General features: G+C 41.3%; 1 protein-coding gene across 1 annotated transcript in view; it reads left to right on the forward strand.

Moving 5' to 3' along the window:
- LOC108135650 overlaps positions 1-17460 on the forward strand; it is a 37542-nt gene that overhangs the window by 19449 nt on the left and 633 nt on the right. The window lies entirely within an intron of this gene.

The raw sequence follows: 17460 nt of genomic DNA on the forward strand, positions 1-17460 counted from the left end.
GCAGCTGCAAAAAAGTTTACATTTCCAGATGCCATTTTACTTTACTTTGCTGCCGCTCGGCTTACATGACCGTGCGAAATGTACCTTCCCTTGGAGGTTTTCTGGGGCCATGTCCTTGTGTATTTTTGTGACTTTTGGCGCCGCCTGCAAAGACAACATCGTCGGAGAGTTAAGCAACTTACTTAAGCGAGGGGAAAAGCCGAGGAAAACTGGGTGTGGGAAAGCCGCTTTCAGGAAATTGTTGCATTTCGGTTTTGTATGTTGCCGTTGCGAGCCCAAATCTACTTGACTTGACTTTTGCCCGCACCGCACTCGCACCGCACCGCAAGCAACTGAAAAGGGGGGCGGGGAAAGCGGGAAAAACAGGAGGAACAGGAAAAACAAAGCAAAGATGGTGGCAAAAAATCGAGGCCAAAATGTAACGAGACACAAGACCCGCCCACTCGTCCTGCGCCCCCTCTCTGTGTATATATTTATATGCAAGTATGTATGTGGGAGTTGCGGCTGTGGCACGTATTTGTTTTAATAAAAGTTTTGCAGCAAAACTTAATGAAATGTTGGCAGGCCTCAGCCACAGTCAGACCCGTTCCCCTTCGACGTTCTCCATTTCGGGCCTAGCTCGTTTCCCAGACAGGCCCAAGACATGAACATGTTCCGACTACCGACTGTGTCTGCAGCTAAGTTATGGTCGGGAAAATGGGGAAAACGGGGAACAGGACCTCAAAGGAAGTTGTTGATATTTACGCTCGAGGAATCCCAAAGAATGCCTTTCAATTAAAACAAGTGTGCAATAATTTAAATGTATGTCTTGCGGCTTGCGACTCGAGAGAGCTGCAAATTGCACGATCCATCCCCAATAATTGACTGTTCCCACTTCTTAATGTCTAATTGCCACTTTGCCGGCTTTGACAGTTTTTGTGGCTTGCATCCACAGCCCGCAAAAAAAGGTATATTTTATATATTGCATGTGCAGAAAAACGCATTACACAAACATGACCAAAACCAAAGACAGCTTGTTAATTGGAAAGTTTTATGCAATTATAAAACTTTTTTCATTATTCTCGGGCATTTTTGCCGTGCGTCCTGTTGATATTTTGTCGCTCTGAGCACACAATTCGGTCCAAGTTGCAAATGGAAGTGAAAACGAAAAGCAAGGTAGGTGGCCAAAACGCAAACGAACGATCCGGTGGAAACTGTAACCGAGACGTACCCCGCTCATGTGTGACCAAAGTTGAAATGGAAATGCATAGCGGCAGGAAAGGAAAGTCAGGGAAATGAAAGGAAAGGAGAGGAAACGAAAGACAGGGAGAGGATGGATGCTGGCGAGTCACAAAAACGGCAAAATGTCACTGGCAGCAGGGCAGCGTGGGCAACATGTCGCATGAGTGTTTTGTGCTAACTGCAAACGCAGAATTAATTTCATTTTGCAAAGTCCGCCCTCGTATGCCCTCGTCCCCAAAGTGACAATTGCATGAGTTGGCAAAGTGTTTAGCATGAATTTCATTAAATGCCAGCGGCCAACAATTTAAGCAACTTTAAGGAAGGGCAGGAGCAGCATGCCCAAAGAGGCCGACCCAAATGAATATGTAAGCGGTCCCACTTGGCCATTTACGTGTACAATTGATGTGGTTTGATTTCGTTAGGGGCACTGCCAGCAACATAAACACAATAACAAGCCTCGCAAGGAGGAGCCTGGGACCATTCAAGTCGACATCGCCGTCCAAAAGCAGTCCCAAATGGCCTCCGGCGGAGTTTGCGGGCCAACTACCCAGTCAGGCAAATGAAACGAATGAATAAATGAGGCCATGCGCCCAGGACAGTTCGATTGCGATTCCTACATCGCTGACAGTCAATTCGGACTGATCTGGAATGGAGTGGGTCGCAGTGGAGCATGTGCACATAATAGCTGCTAAGCAACTGCACTCGACAGTACATTTATATATATATGTGTCTGTAGCCGGGTGGCCTGTATCTGTGTCTTTGTATCCGTATCCTTGAGCTCCTCGGCGGTGGCATGTCCCAGTTGGCATGTCAGCCACTCGTTGGGCCGCGTTCTTCATTTAAATGGTATTGAAATTGATTTCATTTGATCGCAAATTATAATGTTTTATTTCACTCTGTATTCCTGACAAGGGCGACGTTCTATATTGGGGCACTGAACAAAAACAGTATAATAGTATACATTATAGGTGTATAGTATAGGTGCTTTAAGGTTTTAGTATCTTCAACATAAGTATTAAAAATTTAAATCTTTAAAGTTATGATTTCTTACGGATTTTATTATTACCATTCTAAAGGGTCTCTCTTAGCAAAGTTATTTACAATACAAAATGTAAGGAATTCGTTTAAAATTTGTTGTTTTATTTCCAAGGCTTAAGATATTTTTAAGTCCTACAAATAATGATAGCCTGCAGTGCCCCAATTTTTTTCTTTGTGTAAATTCAATCAAGCACACAAGTATCTCAAGTACAATTGATGCTTATTAGCCTCGACTTGGCTTAAAGAACAGCCCCAAAACTTGAGGGATTCGCTGGGTCGTGATTGTTGTTTGCATGTTTATTGCGGGCCAGGCCGAAAGCTCGACCGGAAGTCTCAAATCGAACACAAAATGCCAAAATGCCGGCCAATCGGGAGCCATAACTGCCTGCCTGGAGTGCGTAACGGAAGTGCTTCGCCTCAAGGAGCCAAAAAGGATGAGGACGAGGATTGGAGAGGATATACTGCCCTTTGTGTTTGCACTCGGGCAAATATAATAAATAACTTTTTGCTACTTTTCGTATTTGGACAATGCTCGACATGGGTCCTGTTTCTGCGCTTTAAACTTTGTCTCTCTAATGGCGTTTCGATTGCCTCTCGGCTACTTTTCTGCAGTCAGCCATCCTACGAACGGAAAATCAATACCACACATACAAGTTTACCAGTGGGTGGACCGCAAACGGCAATCACTGGCACAGCCACCATTTGTCATGTCACAGTCGAAGCCTAATTTATCAATAATTATACTTTATAAACATTGAATGCGACCATTGTGCGAAATCAATCCGGATGTGCTCGGACGCACACACTCCGTAATCTATAAATAGATAATCTTTTTTGCCCGAACTCACTCTGGCATGTCATTAATTACGCGCCGATCCACCTTCCCATCAGGAGGAGGAAAAACCCCTCGGGTCCTGTTCAGGCCCATGTCTTATCGGGAAAAACTTTTCCTTCATTTTTTTGCGGCCGTATTTTCATTAAATGGATTTCAATTATGTTCAGCTCACAGCCAAAAGGGGGAGGAAAACGAAGAGGCTCTGTGATGGGTGGCAAACTTATTGCACAAAAATTTACAAAAGCAGTTAAACAATAAAGCGAAAAAGGAGCAAAAGAAACGAAGCATTTTTAAAATGAATTCATTAAAAGTAAAAATCAGCAATGGCCAGAGAAGAGAAATCACAGCACAAACAAGACACGACCGGACCCCTTGGATTCCTTTAATATTAAATGCCGTGCCGCGTCCTGCTTAACCCACAACCCTTAACCCTTTGTTGCCGCGCTTCGTCGCGCGAGCTGCACTTTATTTGGCAACTTAATCGCCCAACAGGCCGCAATTTAACAGGAATTTCCCTGCCTCTTCTCCAGAACGAATTGTCGTCTTTTATTAAATTTCATCGCATTAAGGCTTAGCAGATGTTTTCCAGTTTGTTTGGCAATTTTTTTTTGTTTGCCTAAGGGTGATAATAAGAATAATAATAATGCCAGTGAGGCCTCAAAAATTAAGCTGCCTTTATTTTAGCACTTAGCACGGTTTTCCTTTTTATAATTTGTCTTGTTATGGAAGAAAACCCTCCATGCATAAAATTTCAAAATTGTTTTTCTTTTAATTGAAACCTTTAAATTAAATACAAACCCTAACTTATTTTTAAGACACATAATCTGCTTACTTATTTTTAACAGGGGCAGGGTTTTCGTGTTGATTTTACTTGCATTAATTTCTAAAAAGAATTATAATTTTTTATTCATTAGCTCTTTCAGTTCATACTGCGTTTTTCAACTATAACAAACATTGTTGTGGGTGCCAGAGGCTGAATGGTTTTAAGCATTTTTAAGTGTCTTGCAGCCGTAAAATGTTTATTTTGCATTTAAAAAAGTATTTGCTGCGGGGCACGTTTATGGGACGTTAAAAAAAGGGCATCTGCGGCCTTGTCAGCGCTGTGGCCCATGAGCCGCTGGAGCAAACAGACAAACAAAGTGGCTGAAATTTATTTAAAAACCCATTTAACAGGCTGGCCCAGTGGGAGGCAGTTGTGGCGTCGGCGCCGCCCTAAGCCCACATCAAACACAGCGTCGAAATTTGGCCTGGGTAGTGAAGACTGGGGAAGTGGCACTGTCGCCAGGGGCGCCACATCAAATGGTCAATTAAATTTCTGGGCATTTCATCAATGTCGTCATTGTCAGAATTTCTGGGAAACGCATTATTTATTTATACGTACAATTTATTATATTGTTGCAGCGGCATTTGGGTAAAGGGAATTATTAAAGCACTAATGAGCTTGATGTATTCTAAGTGGAACTCAAGTTAATAACTAAGTCGTATGGAAATGTTTCTAATTTTTTAAAAAGTAAATTTAGAATAAATAGACTGACAGAACTGGATTTTTTTGTATCCTCAAATACCATTTACCGCCCTTAATGTACAACTATACACCGGAAGATTATTTGGCTGTATTGAAACTTAACGACAGCTTCATTTTGCCACATTAAAACAATTGAAAACCTAACGTTAATGTAGCTAATGTCGTAAGGGGCGTGGTCGCTTGTTATCCTTTTTCTGGGTGCAGCCCTTGGTGGAAACAATTTTCCCGTCAAAACTGCAAATCCCTGTATTTGCTGCCAGATGCACTGCATCCCTCGGTGAAATTATTTTAATTTTTCACGCAACCGAAAAGCGGAAATTCCAATTAAAACGCATCAGCGCATTGAGATACTCCGCATTCGGCATCTGCATCCGCATCCGCATCCGCATCCGGATCCGCATTCGCATCCGAAAGAGAAACAGAATCAGAATCAGAGTCAGAGTCAGGATCCGTATCCGAATCCGAAGCCAAACATGGATGGCGTTGAGCAGTTTTTTCTGACTGATTTTCCATTTATTTGCGTAAATTAAAATAAAAAAAAAGGGGGCAGCAGGCGAAATCGCGTGGCACACACGCAGAATGCAGGGCTCACGGGCTCCAAAATAAATAAACTGAGATAAAGTGAGACGAAAGCGAAACGAAACGAAAATAATAATGTGCATATGTAAATAACAGCGGCGAAGCCAACAACAAGGATGTCAACGTAATTGGACACGCGCGCAGGGAAAATGGAAAATGGATGGCGGAGTGGGGAAAAAAAATTGCGAGGTGGTTTTGGGAAAAATGTCGCTGATTGCTGGCCCGTCCAGCTGGGCGTGTGTTTACTGTAAATAGACGGACTATGACGGACTATACGGACACTGCTCTTTGGGGCTGAAATGACATCACAATTTCTTATTATGCATCTGTCATATGTGTTTAATTTGTGCCACCCAAATGAATTTCCCATTTTGCTGATTTCAATTAAATTGAATTTCAATTAAATATTCGCCCCCACGTTCCTTGCACACATTTATCAGCAGGCATGGATATCCATATCTGCGTAGGTATCTTTCGACATGGACTGTCTTTCTGGCAGTGTTTGCGTTAAGCAATAAACAACGTTTCGTTGGCTTGGCATTTAAAATGTTATGCGCAATTAGGAGTGCAAGATGAATGTGTTGAATGGCTGCTGCTGGCTGAGTAATTACAAGCTCGGCACACGTGACGCACCACGCATAATGAAAATCCCAATGAAATGGCAATGGCAATCTGCAAGCTGCAAAACAAGCGATATTATTTTGCTGATTTACCAAAGACAAACATAATTGAATTACGGAAAGAGCGCACGGACATGGTTATGAACACGGACACGTAGCCGGACAAGGACTACGGGTCGACTACGTAACTTTCACCTCGGTGTGTGTGAGTGGTCGTGCTTGTGTGCACTCAAACAATGCGCATTAAATTGCCAATTTGATGTTGCTCCCTGATCGCAGTTATACGTTTTTATTGATCCAGTTTGAATGTTGCAAACTCACCCACTCACAATCCCAAGGAAAACCTTTCCATTGCAATCCGAATAAGAGTGGCCAGGATAATTGGCAGATGCGATAAAGCCTAATTCGATTATGCATGCAAAGCATAACAAATCGGAAGGGAGATAAATAAACAGAGTGCTGAAAAATCAAATAAACACATTTTGTAGAATGAATAGGTAAAGCTTTTAATTAATTCCGCATTTAAATCATATGTGCAATTAAAGTGTACAGCTAAACTAAATAGAATTTAAATAAATCAGGTTATTTAAATGGGAACTCATTTCACTTTTTCATATCCTTTCATAAATTTAAAGCATTATGATATTATATTCGTTGATTGCAAATAAGATTCTTGAATCAAAATCAATTTTTACAATAAAAAGCGATTTACTATAATTTTGCTTAAATTCGCTTTAAGAAAACATTTCGAGACATATTTATTTATTTAAAGAGCAAACTCTACAAAAATGCAGACCATCGATTTGGAAAAATTATTTATTTTACAATAGCCAGCGGCACCCAAAAAAAATATTGTCAATATTATTTGCCTGCCTAGACAAATTTTTAATCAGTTTGTGATTTGTGGATGAGAAAAAACTAATATTCGGTGCTCCCAAATAAAAGCCATAAATTTAAACGCAAAAAATGCAAACGAAAAGGCAAATTGGCCGTAGGTCTGGCATAAAAAATGAACTAACACTCCGATCCCGGAATTTTTCAGCCTCTCATTTTGCTGCCCAACTTGAGCGATGGCCGGCGGACATGATTTGGATTTGGATTCGGATTTGGATTCGGACTGCTATACAAACAACAGGAAATGGGGAAAAGCGAATAGTTTGGCTAGGTGGCCAGGTGGGTTTCCCACTGATCCGAACCACTTTTGTAATTGTTTTGCCCGGGAAATGCAGGCGGGACAGCAGTTGAATTGTTTGCCAGGCCAAACTGCAATCAAAAGTGGGAATAGAAAAAATAGAAAATTTAATGTTTGTTTGCGTTTCAATTTTATGTTTGCTCGTTTGTCTGTCGCCTGGCAGTTGTTGTGGTTGTGCCTGTCACACGTGCTGGGCATTGATTTAAGCGATTATTTTATTTGATTTCTAATTAAAAATCATAGCAGCAACGGCTGCTTTAGTGCGCACTTTTTCTGTGCATTTTGTATTGTTGGATTTGCACTTGCGTTTAATTAAATGCAAATAACAAATAGCACAGTGTGTTGGCATAAATTATGCCAAAAAGGTACGACCGGAAGCGGAGGGTGTGTGTGAGTTGGCCATTATTTATGAGTGCAATCATTCACATGATATTCTGCGGTTTCCCCTGCATTTATCACACAACAAACTTTTATAACACTTGCTTAACAATGGGTGTAGCTTTATGATTAATGCTTTCCGTTGTTATTGGAAGGGTTGCGGATGTATACCCACACATTCTAGTATCTCTAAAGCCAAAACTTCCTTAAATTCACTTTAATTTGACACTTGAGCTGGAGTTCTGCAAATCAGGAGTTGGCCTATTGATGTCTTTCCACCTGAACTGGCATCAAAGTGTAATTAAATTGTGGCTCCGACCAGGCACATCAATCCAATCTGTATGAAAATCAGTTGCTTTAATTAAATTTCGATAACTGAGCCGTTTGCACATCGCACAAAATTCGATTTAAGGCCACGCGAAATGCCCCAAATGGCAGAATACGGGTTAAGAGGGGCGGGCATAAACAGAAAACTCATTAAAATCATAAAATGCATTTATGACAGCCTTGTTTGCACTGCGGGGCAATAAAGAGGTGGCTGAGGCGTTGCTGAAAAGTGTCAAAATCAAAACCAAGGCGCCAGCCGTTGTGTATGTTTGCGCATGTGATTGTGTATCCTGGCTGCATCCTCATCCTGCTTCTGCTTCTGCCACTACTTCTCATCCTTTTGCCACTGCCACTGCCACTGCTGCCGTTGTCACACAATTATGCGTACAACAGTCCCGGGCCCTGTTGTTGTAATTATGTTGCCGGCTGTAAAACAAACTGCCAACAACGTCGACGAACAAGAGCCTCCAAGAAGACGAAGGAGAGTTTGCCGTCGCGGCAGGACAAAGACAACGACGCTGCCAGGCAGGACATAAACACATGCACTGACAGAAATTGTTGTTGGTAAAAAGAGAAATTAAATATAAAACTAAATTTATTAAATATAATAAAGACAATTTTCAAAATAGTTTTATTAAATTGTGACTTTACTTGGTCGAATAAAACAAAAATATCTGAAATTAAAATCTATTCGTGTTATTAAAAAAATATAAAATTGACAAATATTTCTATATTATTAAAATATTCCCAGTTCATTCCTTATTTAAACACAACCTCTTTTAATTTTTAGAAAAATGTTATTTAATGAAATAATGTACTGCAGAAGTTTCAAGAAACCAATAAACTAGTGCCTTATGTTGATTGTTCAATGTTTATCGTTCACTTAAGAGTTTTCTTATGAGATGGTAGTCCTAGTTTCAGATTAGGCTTATATCTTTTCTCGCAGTGGTTCGAAAAAGCAGGCAGTATCTGCAGGCACTACGATTAATCATGGCAATCCAGAGTCAGCTGCAGAGTTGAAATATGAAAAGCTTGGCGGAAAATGCGAAGGCGCTTAAGGAGATGCGCTGAGCATTTTGCAGCGACAGAGGCACTTCAATCAGGCTCATTCCCCCAATGCGTTTGACAAGTTGAAAGTGCGCTCAAAGTGGGAGAATGGAGTTCAGACAACGTGATATTTGCTTGGCCAAGCAAGGCAGGTTCAGGTTCCCCCCTATCCATTAGGTTTATCCCTGTCTTTATCTTCGCTTTGTATAACCTTTTTGGAGCTTCTTATTACCGCCTAGCTGGTTGGGTGGCTGGATGGCTAGCTGGATGGCTATACTGACCACGTTTTCGAGTTACTGTTGCTGCCCCATGCCCGCCATTCATCTTGCTGCCAACAATTTTTCACTGCATAACTCAGGGCGCCACGTACTCGGTGGTCCTGTTTGCGAAGTATCTCCCCCTTTGCCCGGCTTTATCTGCAATCAGTGGCCTGCACAATTTCACACATGGCCACATGGTTCGATACGTTTGATTAATGCCCCAGCATTGAGTGCATGCAACCCGGCGAACTTCTAAACAACTGCGAGAAGGAGTTGACTTTTATTTGGTCCTGCCAGCTAGCCATGGCTTAGATCTGACTTTGACGCTGAATCAACAAAATCTGAACGTGCGGGTCCCACACATTTTCATTTTCATTCTCATTTCCATCTTCATTCGAATGCGAATGCGAAATGTTTCCAAACCCAAGACCAAGCCCGAACCCTAGCCCCAACCCAAACCCAAACCCATCCCATTTCCATTTGCATTTTCGATGGCGACTCCCCATTTTCATTGCCGTCGCTGATGCTGATTACCATTTCGCATTCATTCCTCATCATTTGCTCAGCATGTCAGTCATTCAGTCAGTCAACGGAGTTGAGTCGAATCGAGTCGAGTCAGTATAGTCGTTGGAGTCAGTCGACTTGGCGGGCCTGGCATTTCGGCTCGTCTATTTAGCTGATTGTCGTCTGGCGGCGGCAGGACCTGGGGATCCCACTCCAGGATCGCCTTTTTTGTTGACATATTCATTGGCAAACTCAATAATGTCGGATTTAAATGCTCGACGGCGTTTAGGGCTGCCTGCTTGTGCGTGCGCCAAATTGAATTTGGCCAAACATTTGCCGCGTTTGTCACGGAAATTGAAAAGCGCCAGTCGGCCCCCTCCCGCTGCTCAAACTTCAACCTGAAGTTCCGTTTCCCTTCTTTTTTTGCGATTTCAGCCACATGAGATGGCAAAAGTTGTGTAAATTATTTTGCCATTGCGCTTGTCAGCAGTACTCCCCTTGGTCCTTTGTGCTTGCTCCTTTGACGCACTTTGACGTCAGTTTCCAGTGCAGAGCAGCTAATTTCGAAGGAACCGGCGTTTCCGCCAGCCAGCCAACAAACATTGATGAATGACAAGCAAGGACACCGGGAAAAATAATGTTTTGTGCTATAGTTGCCCAAACAAAACTAACACAGCTTGTTTCCATGGAATATTTAAAGTCGTAAAGAATTAACAAAACGGACCACAATAACATTCATATGAATAACAGATAATTTTTTGTATGTTTTCAATGGATATATATTTTTATAAAATTAAACTGAAATGAAAATTGTAAAAAGCAAGTTTATTAACTTTTTGTGTGGGTCTAGAGGATACTAATTTCAAAAGTATATTTCAGTCTGATATTAAATGTTTTCCAACTTCTTAAAGCAATTTTTTCTCCATGTAGTCAACAAACTAAGCTATTTGCAAGTTGGACAGCAGAGGGCATCTGATCGTCGATTTTTACTCATTTCCGCATTTCTGATTAATGAAAAGTGCAATTTGAAGTCCCTTCCTTTCGCTGCACACTTGATGTACAAAGAGACTCAAAGCGAAGGAGCAGTCGCTGGGAATGGCTATACTGATGCGGATGGGGTGGACTCATCATCATCATCATCATCATCATCATCATCATCGGCATCGACATCGGCATCTCATCGCCTTCTTGGCCACAAGCCACTTTAGAGTCTTATCGATTTTTTCGCCTTGGCTTTTAGTCGCTCCCGCCTTTGAGTCTTTCGGGTGTTTGACGTTGTTGGCCGCTTTATGCATTTCGTAGCCACTTTGATGACATTACCAGGAGCGATGGCCAGGGCATCCACCTCCACCTCCACTTCCCCTTCGACCCCTTCCAGCCATTGGCCAGACTTTCCGCTCTGTCATGGCTTAATGGGATTACGCCCGATGCCCTCTTCTTTTTTGTGTGCTGACTCGCCCCGACTCGCCCTCTCAACTCCATCAATTTCAGCAGCTTTTTACAATAAATTAAATCAATCGATCAAGGCCCGGCAAAAACTGTGCCAATCAATTAGTTTCCCACACAAGAGCCTTCGCCGCCGGACAACAGCGCCCACATAGCCGGGCAATAATTTTAATGAAATACAAATATAAATGAAGCGGCGAACAAAGAATGACAGCTTCCGCAGCTGAACGACCGACATGGTCATCAATCGACCAACTTTTCGCAGCACATTTTCTCAAAAATTATTTCAAGCACTTGCCCGATTAGAGACGCCATGTTTCCAGCTGTTTATCTAAGCCATTTTGCGGCAAAGGCAACGGCAACAGCAACGTTCTTGGCCATGTGCCGGGAATCTCAAGTAGTTTGGATAACCTGCGCCAAGAGGGAAAATGCAAAAACAAACAAATAACGAAGGAAAATACAAGGAATAAAAATGGGCGTTACACAAAGGGCGCTTCCAGCAAGCGAAGTTTTTATGCTCTTTCGTGGTTAATAAAATTTCCATTCATGCTTTATGCTAATGCTATGCTTTATTATAGGATATTAAAATAGTAATAGTTATTTTATAGAGCAGAAAATCTTTATTGATTTAAACTTTTTTGTCCTTAAAAAGAATTAAAAAAAAAAAATGTTATGTAAAGTTTGCAGAGCTCAAAATCACTGGTTCATATTTGGGAACTTTTCTTTTCATAAAAAAATGCATTTTGTACAATTTGAGAAAAAATACATTTTAAATTATATATGAATTTAAATAGCAATTTGGCCTTTAACAAATTTTTTTAAAACACAAAAATTTGTTAGTCAATTTGGTTTTTAAATATATTTGCAACTGATTTTGTCAAACCTTAAGGCCATGCTAAAATACTCTTTAAAAAGATAACATAAATCTTATCGAGTGGCAAAAAAAAATACGACGAAACGAATGACAAATTTTAATGTCAATAGTCTAAGACGTGCAAAAAGGACGAGGTGGCGGGAGGGTCAGCGGACAGGACGTGTACTTCGTGGGACAGGATCGGAGGAAGAGGGCCATTTGCTGTTTATCTGCCGCCGCTTTTCATGTTAATTTTAATTTGTCCAAATGTCCTTGCAGCGGGCACAAACGATTTGTTTTGGCCTTTCCCACTATTGGGGAGGCATTTGTTCTTTTGGTTTTAGTGTTTCGGCATTCGGTATTCGTTACTCGGCCCCTTCCGGGTTTATTTGTATTAATGAAATAGACATTTTGGGGTCATGCTAAAGTGATTTTTCAACGTCTGCCAGGAGCAGTCGGGCGGTACAGTCCCCACCCCTATTGACACACATCCCAGTCCCAGTCCCAAATCCCATTTTGCTTATCTCCCTGGTAGCCCATTGTTGATGTTGTTGCTGCTCGTGGCGCTCGTCCCATTTTTTCCGTGTTTATTTTGCCTTTGTCTTGCTGCTGTGACCCGGAGTTTGCCATCCTTCCATACCGATCCCTCCATCCTTCCATTTTTCCTTCCGACTTTTTTGCATCGGTCGAGAGAGCGGGCGAAAATGTCGTAGCTTTTCAGCAACACTCGCAGCAAAGTGAAACTAATGGCAGTTAGTTTTGTTAAGTCGATAAAACTGTCAGTGATATGGCAGATTGTGTGGCAGCAGCCGCAAGCCTCGCTGCTTTCTTTTCCTTTTCCTTCCCCATTCCCCATTACATCACAGCCCATCCCTCCTAACCTTTCCTTTTGTCACCTAACCCATTTCGTGTTTTTGATCCTGCAAACCAGAAAAAAAATAGAAGAGAAAAGAGAAAAGGATTCAGCAAGCAAATACATTTGAGCTGGGTTAAAAAGTTAAATGAACTTGCTGCAGGCATTAAATTTCCGTCGTCGCGCGAACACCAAACCCAAATTTACACTCGCTGGCAGCAAGCGGAGTACCTACTCATAAAGAATGCAAGAGTTATGCACCACCGCACCACCCCACCACCGCACTATCAAGTCCTTTGGGCGTGGCTGTTGGACAAGTAAGTGGCATTTTATGTTCATTTGCCGCGACTCCTTCTTCTTCAATGGCCAAATGGCATTGTGTTTTATGTTTTCGCCTATGCGAGAATGCACATGCAACGGGAGTGGGTGCCAGGATGGCAGGAGGTATTGTGGCAAGGTGGCAAGGTGACAAGGTGGCACAATGGGTTAGGAAATGGCTGACTTATTTCGGCGACAACCCAGGCCAAAATGGCGCACATTTTTCGCCGCCTGCCTTGTGCATCCCTTTGCAGGAGCATTGTAAATGACTCCGCTGCCATGTCTTCATCATCGTCAAGCTTTCAGCTTATTACTTTTGTGCGGTGACACCCGTGCATTCCCATTTTCATGGGATATCCGTTCCCCTCATGCATTCTTGAGTGTGCTGCCGTGGTGCATGTGGATGTGTGCGTGGAGAGGGTACCTGGTAGCTGGGAATTAATTATCGCATATAGCTAGTGGGGCACGTATTCTAAATCAAAGCATTTAAGTCCACTAATCTCCTTAATGTACGACCCCGACGAGGAAGCACTCCAATTTTAGCTGAACATCACAAAAGGGTGAACCAAAGTGCACTCATAAAAAAACTAAATGCCCCTTGAGCAGAGGTTTACAATCGTGAGGATAGTTCATGGTTCCATTGGAATAATAATAATGATATTAAATTTACTTAACTTGAGACTTAAAATTTATGTTTTTTATAAAAAAAGGGTTTCTTTGAACAAATAAATTATACCTTGTAAGATATTATCCTTAAAACTAATTTTAATTATATTAAAAAAAATTTATTAGTTTTGAAATTTTTAAAAATTATTAAAAAAAAAAATTTCAAGGAATATATTTTAACTTTCAAATCGAAAAAATATATTAAAATTTTTTCACGGTGTGCCAAGTTTCTCCCTCAGCTGTTCCAACGTATTTAGCAAATTAAAATGAAAATCCCTGTCCACGAGAAACCGCAGCGCAAAAAAAGAACATTTATATATATATATATATAAATATATATATATTTGGCCAAGTTTCAAGAGAGCCAACGCAACGACAGTTTTAAAATCTGCAAAGGGGACGAGTGGACCCATGTCCAGGGTCGGAGTTTAGTTGGGGTCCAAAAAGGACGACAGCTTGGCCAGGTCAGTTCGCTGTGATTGGCAGGAGTCATCAGCAAAGTTAATTGCCCACGATTTAGCGGAGCGGCGAAAAGGAATTCCGAGAGGGACTTAACAAAATGGCACGCGGTGATACTGACGTGAAATTAATGGCGGTTCCAGCAGACCAAGCCAGCACCAAAAAAAATCCTAATACCAGCCAATAAAATTGTTTAAATATGCCGATTAAAATGCGATGGGAAAATCGCTCGTTAATTTCAAATAAATTATAAGTATTTAATTAAGTTTATAAGGGAGGTTGCTGGTTTGATTATTATCAAATCCATGTTACTTATTTCATTTCATAATAAATACCTTATGGAGTTAATATTTTACATAGATGTCAAGATAACCCAAAGAGAAAACCAATTCATCAAACTACAAAATAGAAATTCCTCAATCACATTCATCCTTCTTTCCTCAGCCATAAATATTGAAATAGCAGCATTGAATGAAAGTCCGATGAAGCCCCTATAAAAAAGTAAACTTGCGAAAACCTACAAAAGAGCAAAGCAAACAAGGGAAACTTAGAAAAGAACTCCTTCAAGAGCGTACTTAAATCGATGCAATTTTACCAGCGAATTGCGAGCTTCTATCATATGCTGAAAAACGTACTTTCAATGCTTACATTTAGTTTTCTTTTCATTTTGAATATCTGAGCAAGGCTTTCCCCCACTTTTGGCCACAAATTCAACTCGGTTCTCCGTCGATTGTTGTCCTCGTCCAGCACTTAATCGCAAGAAGTACAGCCCATCAATCGAATTGAAGTCCACCTACATCACATCCTGTCGTCCGACCAAAGCTGCCATGGCCACGTTGATGTAGGTGACTTTGGAGCCGAGTGCCGGGGGTTCTGGTCAGGACAGGAGCTGACCCTCGTTCGACGCTGCTAAATCTCGGTCATTTGCGACGCTATTACAGGGTGGATGAGGTTGGTTGCGCCTCTAAACGAGCTTTTGCTCCTGCCATCACTGTGAAAAAATATATGTGCGAACTTAAGTTTTAGTTTTGGCATTTTGGGTCTTTGTAGAATATAGTTTGATTTGATTAAAGAAACAAAGAGAAGGTAAAGGAGGTGCTGAAGAAATCGCATAGTTTTGTAAATCACTAATAAAGTATAGCAAAATAATATTTATAAATTATATTTTTAGTACGGAGTTTTTAAGATTCTAGATAAATATTTTTAAAACGCATAAAAGCATTTCAAGCAGTTTTCTCCGTGTTGGACTGTGACTATTTGTATATCGTTACGGACCTACCATTATCGTCTATGGGTGCGTTATTAACTTTTGCTGCCTGTCAACATTGGAAATTATATGCGAGGCGACCACACACACACACCTCCAAGTGGGTGACCACCCCCTTAAAGCACCACCTCTGTAGCACCATCCCACACTCATTCTCATTCTCAATCTCGGTTCCCTTGCAATTTTTTTACGCTTTGGCTTTTCTCGCATTCATTACGTGAGCTGTGTGGCTGATGGCGGCATTGAATGGCCAGGGGGCGTGGCACCGCCCCCCATGTGCCATTAGCCCAGCATGAGCGCCCTTCTTTCGGTTTCCCTGAGTCCGGACTCCGGAGAGCATTTCATTTAGCCCGTCGTTGTTTTTTGTTGCTGTGGTTTCGGGGCCAAATAAATCAAGAATTTTTTACAAATTTGTTGTCATCATGTTGACATTTCCGACGTCTTTATCGACTTGTGGACGGTCAAAAGGCCCCGTTGTAGCACGATTTCCATGCAAAATACATAAACCGTGTCTAGGGATGTTGTCTGTACATACATATATACAAATACTATATACTATACACGGCTAATGGGAAATGTCTGTGAATGCAGACAAAAAAAGCGTACAATTTTCCAAGAGATATTCTCCAAAGTTGGCTTAGTTCGGAATTGGTTCGCTCGCTTCGCTACCAAGCACTTGAATATATTATGAGACGTGATCCAGAGAAACTCGCAAATTATGTCAATTACGGTGGGGACAACATTTGCGAAGCGAAAATGCACAACGCTAAACAACAAAACGAAATTATCGACTCACAAATGCGAAGGGCCACGGGGGCAAAAATGTAAGAGGAAAAGCGAAAAACTAGGGACAAAGTACCAGCGCCATCCGCTTGACGTTCGTAACTTTCATAAGAAATTCTACACTTCCGCTGCCAGGGAACTGCAACAGTTTCCCGGCGTAGTGCAAATTAAAAACAAAAAAAAAAAAAAAAAAAAAAAAAAGGAAAAAGGAAAAATGGGAGGAGCCAAGGAAGTGGCGACGGCAAAGAAGATGCCGTAAATAAAGAATTACGTTTTATGTGCACTTGTGTGAGTATCTATTTGCATTCGCCATAAAACTCGGCGCCATCGAGCGGCAAACGGAGCGACATGAACAGAGCGGCATCGTGAACGTCGGCCAAATGACTTCCGTTTCCGGCGCATAAGATGGCGCGTGCATCACAGCAACCCAGACTCGTATACACACACTTACAGTCACACTCATACGAAGGCGGAGGCGGAGATATCCACATCATCATCATTTGTTTGCCCGTTCGGCTGCCTGCTGTGTCCACTGCTGACAAGTCGGCTGGCATGCTGAAAAATTGCATCAAGTATAATGTAAATCGTGTCATTTGTCAATGGCAGATGGTCGCTCTTCCTGCCCGCAACAACAACATCTGCGAGTCGTGAGGCGAAACCGCCTAATGACAATTGTCAGGCTCATGGAGTTTTTGCACAGTGAAAACAGACTCAACTAAAGCGCCAAAAATGAAACACAGCACTCTTAGACAGACATTTTTCAAAGAGTCAACTTTAATTTTATTCTCACATTTTCTAGGAGCATTATTCATTTTACTAATAATATATATATATATATTATTTATAGCTTATAATAATGTATTTCTCCCTACAACGCATATGCCATTTATATCTAAACAGAGATAATAACTAATTTATTGTTTTGAAATAAATGGAACTAAGTGTCCATCAAGTTTACAAATAAATAGCGATGACTTTTATTGATCTAAAATTTTTACAAATGTGTTAAGATTTATGTTCAAAAGTCATATTAAAGGACATTTATAAGTTTAAAATCATAAATAAGTCCTTGTCGTAGATACTAATGCCAAATCCTTTGAGTGGTCTTCTTAAAGCTGAATTACCCATACGCCGCGTTTAATGACTCCTGGCTGAAATGGTTCGCCAACAGTTTCTCCTTGCCGACGCATTAACGTGGCCAAGGCGGCAAATAATTCAATAAAGCAACTTTCGGCGAGATTAATTTAATATTTCTGTCTAATTTGACGCAATTTATGCAATGCCAGGGG

The sequence above is a fragment of the Drosophila elegans genome, unplaced genomic scaffold (assembly GCF_018152505.1).
Source record: "Drosophila elegans isolate 14027-0461.03 unplaced genomic scaffold, ASM1815250v1 contig_208, whole genome shotgun sequence".
Classification (NCBI taxonomy): Eukaryota; Metazoa; Arthropoda; class Insecta; order Diptera; family Drosophilidae; genus Drosophila; species Drosophila elegans.